The sequence below is a fragment of the Pan troglodytes genome, chromosome 6, assembly GCF_028858775.2.
Source record: "Pan troglodytes isolate AG18354 chromosome 6, NHGRI_mPanTro3-v2.0_pri, whole genome shotgun sequence".
In the NCBI taxonomy this organism is placed as follows: Eukaryota; Metazoa; Chordata; class Mammalia; order Primates; family Hominidae; genus Pan; species Pan troglodytes.
Window position 1 is genome coordinate 51053627 of NC_072404.2, and position 7013 is coordinate 51060639.

Here is a 7013-nt window from a genome sequence, read left to right on the forward strand (position 1 = left end):
GGGGCCTGACAGGAGGAGGGACTTGCCTAGCTACTCGCAGCCCCTTAGGCACTTCCCATCTCTGACCCATTGGTTTGAGGATGACAGGGAAGATTTCTCTCTCTTCTGTTTTCCCTTTGCAGCTGCCTTGGGCTTGCTAGGACCCCTGCCTGGGTTTTCTGGGGACCGAGAGGCCCTGGTCAGGTCTGGCTGGAGGCAGATGCTGGTCCTGGGGGGTCCCTAGAGCAGGTGGAGGGGCTTTATCTCCAGGCCTCTGGCCAGGCCCTTGTCCAGGCTCCAGTTCTGTGGACCTGCGTCTTTTGCATGTGGGCTGTTGGATCCAGGATCTTCTTGCTGGATCCCAGGACCCCTGTGAGTGGAGGCAGGCACGACCCTGGTAGTTCCTCTGCCTTTAGAGGCCCAGCTCCCCTTCGATGCCCAGGCAGGCAGGTTCTGGCACTGGGGATCTGCATGGTGGATGCCACTGGACCGGAGGTCTGGGTGGGTGGCCTGAGACTGACCCCATTGGGGGCACAGTGTAGGGGACAGAATCTGAGTCTACTCCATGTTCTTGGGGCAGCCTTGGCCGGGCATGAAAGGTTGCGATCCCCATCACCTGAGCCTTGGCCAGCTATCTCTGAGATGGGACACCATCTGCCCGATGAGGTGACTGTGTGGAGACAGGGAGGTCAGCGTGCCCACAGGTGCCAGGCCATCTGGCCTGCAGTGGTGGCTCTGTGTTCAGTGGATCCTGGGGTCTCTCATGGGGCCTCTGTGTAATTTGCTCCCTCCAGCCCATTCCAATTCCAGAACCACTCTGCACTGGGTTCCTGGCTGCTATGGTAGAGGTGCAGCCCTGCCCCTTGGCTAGTGTTAGGCACCCCCTGGTTGTGCATCTCTGAAGAAATGCTTGAAATGTGCTGAGGGAACCCCCCAACAAGGGGCTGGGACACCTGCAGCTACCTCCTGGGTCTCCTGGAACCCAAGCCCTGGAAGCTGCTCTGAGTAGGGAGTGAGCCTGGAGTCATGCTCTGGCCTCCTCCCAAGCTCTTGGGCACTGTCTTCTGATCTGCTACCTCCTTCCTGCGGACAGAGGTCCTGGGGGGCCTGGTGAGATTTACGTGAGGGTTTGGATTCCTGGGGATGGGGTCCAATGAGGGGTGTTCTGGAGGCTGGGAGGTCCCAGGGCAGGGCCCTCAAACACTGTTTCCAGGCTAGGTAAAGCATCAGGCTCTAATTCAGCCATATGCTGCTCTTGCTGAGTGCACTCTGGAGACAGCTTGAGTTTTTCTGCGATGCAAACTCCAAACTCGGTAGGAGTTTCGAGCTCCCTCACCAGGGACAGGGCCAGTGGGTGCAGCTACACTGCTGTGTGGGCAGATTGAGGAGTTGGGTAGGGAGCCAGGAGGCCTGTCCACATAACCCTGCAGAGGCTCACAAGGCAGGAAGGGACATCAACATTTACTCAGCCTTGATCAGGTGAAAGAGAAGTAATTATTCAGGGAGTAAGAGGATATCTATTCATGTTTCCTATTGGAATCTTCTTTCAATTTTTACTTCTCCATGTGTTTTCTCCAGGGCACCAAGGGTCTAAGGTGCCAGGCCCACAAAGGGAATGTGCTTGTGTGGGTGTATGTGTGTATGTGTGTGAGCGTGTGTGTGAGGGTGTATGTGTGTTGGTGTGTACGTGTGAGTGTGCGTTGGAGGCAGCGATAGTGTGTGTATTCTAGGAGCTTCCTTATCTAAAAGTCTCTTACATTTCATCAGTTTACGTAATCATTATTAATGTCCCATTTTGCAGATGTGGAAATTGAGGCTCAGAAATGTAAGGGGACTTGCTGACGAGTGGTCTTTTATGCTTTCCCGGCCTGCTGCCCTACTGAATCCAGCCCTGAGAGGTGACAACTGCCTTGAGGAGCCCCTCTGGATCCTGGACCTGCATGGGTTTCCTCTGGCCAGAGCGGGTTCCTTCCTGACTGTGGCAAGTTTCGGGCATGCAGAAGGCTGCCGGGGTCCTCTAATAGGGTGACTGGCCCTAGCGGTCATTCTGGTGCAGCCTCAGTACTCAGGTCACCATGGTGGTTGTGGTGGAGTGCAGCCACAGCCCTGCCTCATAGGGGTGGAGGACTCATCCCCGAGTCTGTTCTCTGGGCAAACCCAGCTGTGGTCCACAGGTCTTCCTTTCTGGACACACCCAGAAGACCCCACCTGCTTCACTCCTTGAAGAAGGAATCAACCCTTAGCCCTGAAAGGCCCCCTGTGGCTCAGCTTCAGGACTGGACTGGCATCACAGGTGATTAGAATTAACGTGGGAATGACCGCTCATAGGAAGCAGCCACCATGAGTATGCGTGTGTGTATAAGTGTGTGTGGATGTGTATATTTGTGTGTATATGTGTGAGCATATGTTCACGAGCGTGCATGTGTGTACATGTGAGTGTATATTCCTGAGTGTGTGTGTGACTATGTGTACAAAGTGTTGGCAACTACAGCAAGATGATGGCCGAGCCCTGTGTGGGTTGTACACATTTGCCACAGTCCATGCCCTTTGTCATGTGAAAATACTACTACTCGTAAGTGAGAAGAGTGAATGCCAGCAACTCTTGGGGACTGTTGTGGCTGGGGTGTGTCTTTAATCATTTCATCCGCCAAGGTTTTTGCACCACTGTGTTGAGAGCTATGGGGATCACAGAGACATACAGGGCATAGCCTGACCCCCAAGGGTTCCCCGACTTGTTGGAGAGGCAGATATGCAAGGCCCAAATGCAGTGTGCACAGTGAGTGAGGCAGCTGAGAGGTAGGTTCCTCCGGGGATTCTGAGGAAGGTTGATGGTTGATGGAGAGGGTTTTTAAGCTGGATCTTTAAGGGTGAGTAGGAGTTTTCCACTGCAGGAGAAGAGTGTCATGAACAAAAGCCCAGAGATGTGCAAGAACATGGTGTGGGTGGAGCCCAGGCTGTGTGGGTCAGGTGGGACTGAAAGTGTGAGCAGGGCCCAATTTGAGGAGGCAGGAGGGGACGGTTTGGGGATGAAGGTCTCTGCAAATGCACATTATTTAAGTCATTGATGGCTTCTCTCATGGGGCCTCTGTGTAACTTGCTCCCTCCAGCCCATTCTGATTCCAGAACCACTCTGCACTGGGCGCCATGCAAGGCTCTGGGAGACAGTGGGAAGGGAGCCGCTGTTTCTGCCCTGTAGGGAAAGGGAGAGACTCTCCATATCAAAACACAACACGGAACAAGACAGCTACTGTTTGTACAGTGGCCTTAGCAGGGGCACTTCAGTGGGTTGCAACGGGTCGTCAATGGAAGTGTGAATTCTTTTTGTCCACCTCACCCCTGACTACTCAGCAAACAAAACCTGGGAGTACACAGAGTTTGTAGTGAGGGCAGCTATTAGAGGGTAGCCATCTTTATCCTTGGCAGAGGATATCCTGCACCGGTCTATGGGACCTGCCACTGAGGTCACTGTGGTGGCAGCTGTTGACCTCATTCACTGGAGGCTGAGCCTATGGGAGCATCTTGTTAAGGAGCAGGTGACCTTTATTCCCTGAAATTGCCCCATGTGTGGTCTGCAAGCCAGTTCTCATGACTGAGGAGTGGACTTGCCAGACTGCAGAAATCCAGGCCTGAAGAAGTTATGTTGCCAAAAGGGGAGATCTCTAGAACACAGACCTGCATCTCCATCAGGCCTGGCAATTACTGATGGTACCTGGGGCAGTCCAGGCAACGTGGGGGCCGAGCAGCTGCATCATGAACGGGGTCCTTGAGGACTCTGACTTCCATCTGAAGAGTGGTTGTGCGGAATTAAGAAGGAAATTTTCTGACCCTGTCTGGCAGGTTTCTGAAGGCCTGAGTACAGCGTGCTCTAAAACAGGCTTCAAGTCCACGCCGAGACTCAGCCCCGAGGATGTGGCCAGTGATGCTCACTCAGGGTGCTCCTGTCCTTACTCACTGGGGGAGGCATTTATTGATGAAATAGATTTGAATTTTTCAACTGACGGGATTTTGTTCACTTTTAAGACCCCAGTGGGTTGGAAAGGCTTTAAGAGCCCATGGAATTTCTTCTGATATATATAAAGTGAAAAAGTAGAATATAAAACAATGTAGAGGAACTGCTTCCGAAATGACATGAGAACTTCATGGACCAAACAACCATAACTAGTGCAAATCATAAAAAAACCCCAGACAACCGTTTAAAGTCTCTGGAAATTGTCTTAAGGCTACACAGCAAATGAAACATTTATTAAAGAAAATGTGTCAAAGCTGGGTAAGAACAGGAGCATCTGTAGCACTGGAGCTGTGACTGGTTCACCTGCCCCCTACCCCGCCCCCATCCCAGAGTCCAAGAAGACAGGGTTCTCTCTCTCTAGCTCCCAATCAAGGCATCTTGACATGATGCCCCTGGGAGGAGCAGGTTGCCAGCACTGCTCACCCCCACTGCAGCTCTGCGCTGCAGGGGCCGAGCTCCAGGCAGGAGCGAGGGGTTGGCTTCCAACATGGTCCTTGAGAAGGCGAGGCACTACTTGTCCACAGCCTCATCCCTGCCTGCTGAGAGCCACGCACTGGGCAGCTCCTGGCCCTCTCGATGCCCACTGGCACAGCAGACCATGAGCTCCAGGGCACACTCAAATCCCCCACCTCCGTGAGACTACTGGATAAGGTTCCAGGAAGCGAGAGAGTCCACGGGTGAGAGGAGTGGGCCGGAGGGTGGGGGCCTGGATTTTCCTGAGGGGTGCTGAGGAGTGAAGTGGACTGGCCAGAGGCTGCTGGCCCAGGCCGTTTTACAGAGAGCAATGGGAGATATGGGAAGGGTGTGTTAGAGGTGCAGGTCACGTGATGGGAGCAGCACATGGCAGAAGCGAGGGATCTTGAGGGGTCTTGGGCAGGAGGACCAGCCCCACCTCACCCCATGGGTGGGGACAGTGGAGGGGAGCTGGGGGCATCCACTTCAACTCTAGCTTCCTGTTGACAGGGAAGGATGGTCTGTCAGGGGACGGAGGGCCCCTCCCTCACACAGGCATCTCTATTTCCTTCAGGGCCTGGGCCAGCCTCCGTTTCCCTCAGGGTGGTTTCTGCTCTATTGGCCGTTGAGGCAGCGTGACCCTTCCTCCCTGAGCGGGAGAATGTTCTGTCCTGACCCCTTGCTGCCAGGGCTGTGAGCTCTGTGTCCATCTCTGTTCACACAGAGAGGCCGGCTGGCATTTCAAGGCACTATCTTAACACCCTGGTGCCCCCTTCCCTGCAAGCCCCTACAGCCCTTCCCTCAGTGTCCTTGCTCGGACTGGCCTGGGCTCGTGCATCACAGGCATTGCGGCCAGGAGGCCTGTGATGCATGTGTCAGCTTTGGTTACACGCCTGGCATATGTGTAGACACAGCGATGGAGCAGCCACCCGGGAGGGTGCACAAGACCTGGCGCCAGGGAGCAGAAGTGGGGGCCGAATATGTAGAGCCTGCTTTGGGGTAACTGAAGGGAAGAAGGAAAGCAGGACCGCAGGAGCATGGGGCCTGCACTGTTACCCACCAGAAAACCGCCTGACGTCCAGGAGGCCCACTCCTGGCCATGGTTACCAAGGAAGCAAGGTCGAGGAGAGAGCTGGTTGAAAATAACTTCCAGGTGGGCGTGGTGGCTCACGCCTATAATCCCAGCACTTTGGGAGGCCGAGGCAGGCGGATCATGAGGTCAGGAGATTGAGCCCATCCTGACTAACAGGGTAAAACCCCGTCTCTAATAAAAATACAAAAAAATTAGCCAGGCATGGTGGTGAGCGCCTGTAGTCCCAGCTACTCGGGAGGCTGAGGCAGGAGAACTGCTTGAATCCAGGAGGCAGAGGTTGCAGTGAGCCAAGATCACACTACTGCACTCCAGCCTGGGTGACACAGTGAGACTCCTTCTCAAAGAAAACAAAAAACAAAAACAAACCAAAAAAAACCTTCCTGTCCTTTTTTTTTTTTTTTTAAATCAAATTCAGTTAAAATTGGATTAACTCAACTTGAAATATAGTTGAAATGATTCCGGCAAATGGAGGGTGATCAGTCAGCACCAGGCGGCGAGGACAGGCCACTGGGAGGAAGAAGCCTCCTGAAGGTGCAGGCCTTAGTCAAGGAGCTGACCAGGAAAGTGGAAGAGATGACCGGAAAAGACCAGTCTTGGCACCTCTGACCTACCTGTACCAAGCATGTCGTTGGCCACATGTGGACCCCACCAGCCTGAACCTCCTGACAGGAGCCTGCCTTAGGCCACCAGCCATTCGCAGGACTGGGAGGCCGTGCACTGGGCTGGCTTCAGCACTGGGGCCTGGCTCCTTTCCTGATTTGCTGAGGAGCTGCAGGAAATCCCCCCACACCCCTATCCCATCTCAGTTTCCTCTGTCAGTCATGCAGTGGATCTGCGAGGGGGCCTCAGTGCATCCTGGGACCCCACCCTTCTTGTCCTTCCCTGAGTCACCCTCATTCTGTCTGGAATCCTCTGTGGCTGCTTTTCCACAAACTACACTCACTGGCAGAGTGACCCCTGGGGCTTTGGACCTCCGGGTATTATCAACATGGTAATGAGCCGGCAGACCTGTCATGGACACCTGGGGGGTGATCATGCTTGTCCACAGTTAGGTTTTCTAATGTATTTCTCTGTCCCTGGCTGTGACAGCCTGTGGAACTCAGAATGGAAGACAGGAAGGGGCCTGGATGCTTTGTTCCCACCTTGACCGGAGGCAACAATCTTCCTCTTGCATGCCAATGTCATTGTATACCTTGCTTCTGGCGCTGCTGACCCCAAGTGGCCCAGAACATTCCTTTGGTTCTCCTCAGTGAATCAAACATGTCCCTATTCCAGTACATTTCTATTAAAATCTGCTGAGCCCCACAAAGAACCAGGCACTGCTAGGAGCTTCCTGTAGGTGTGTAAACTTCCATGCACTCAAGCCGCTTGCCCCCAGGCACTGTGTTGGATTCAGCCTGCAGCCACTCATCCTCACTCAACCCTCCTGCTCTACCCACCAATGCCTTCCATGGGTTTGCCTAAAATTAAACATTAGTA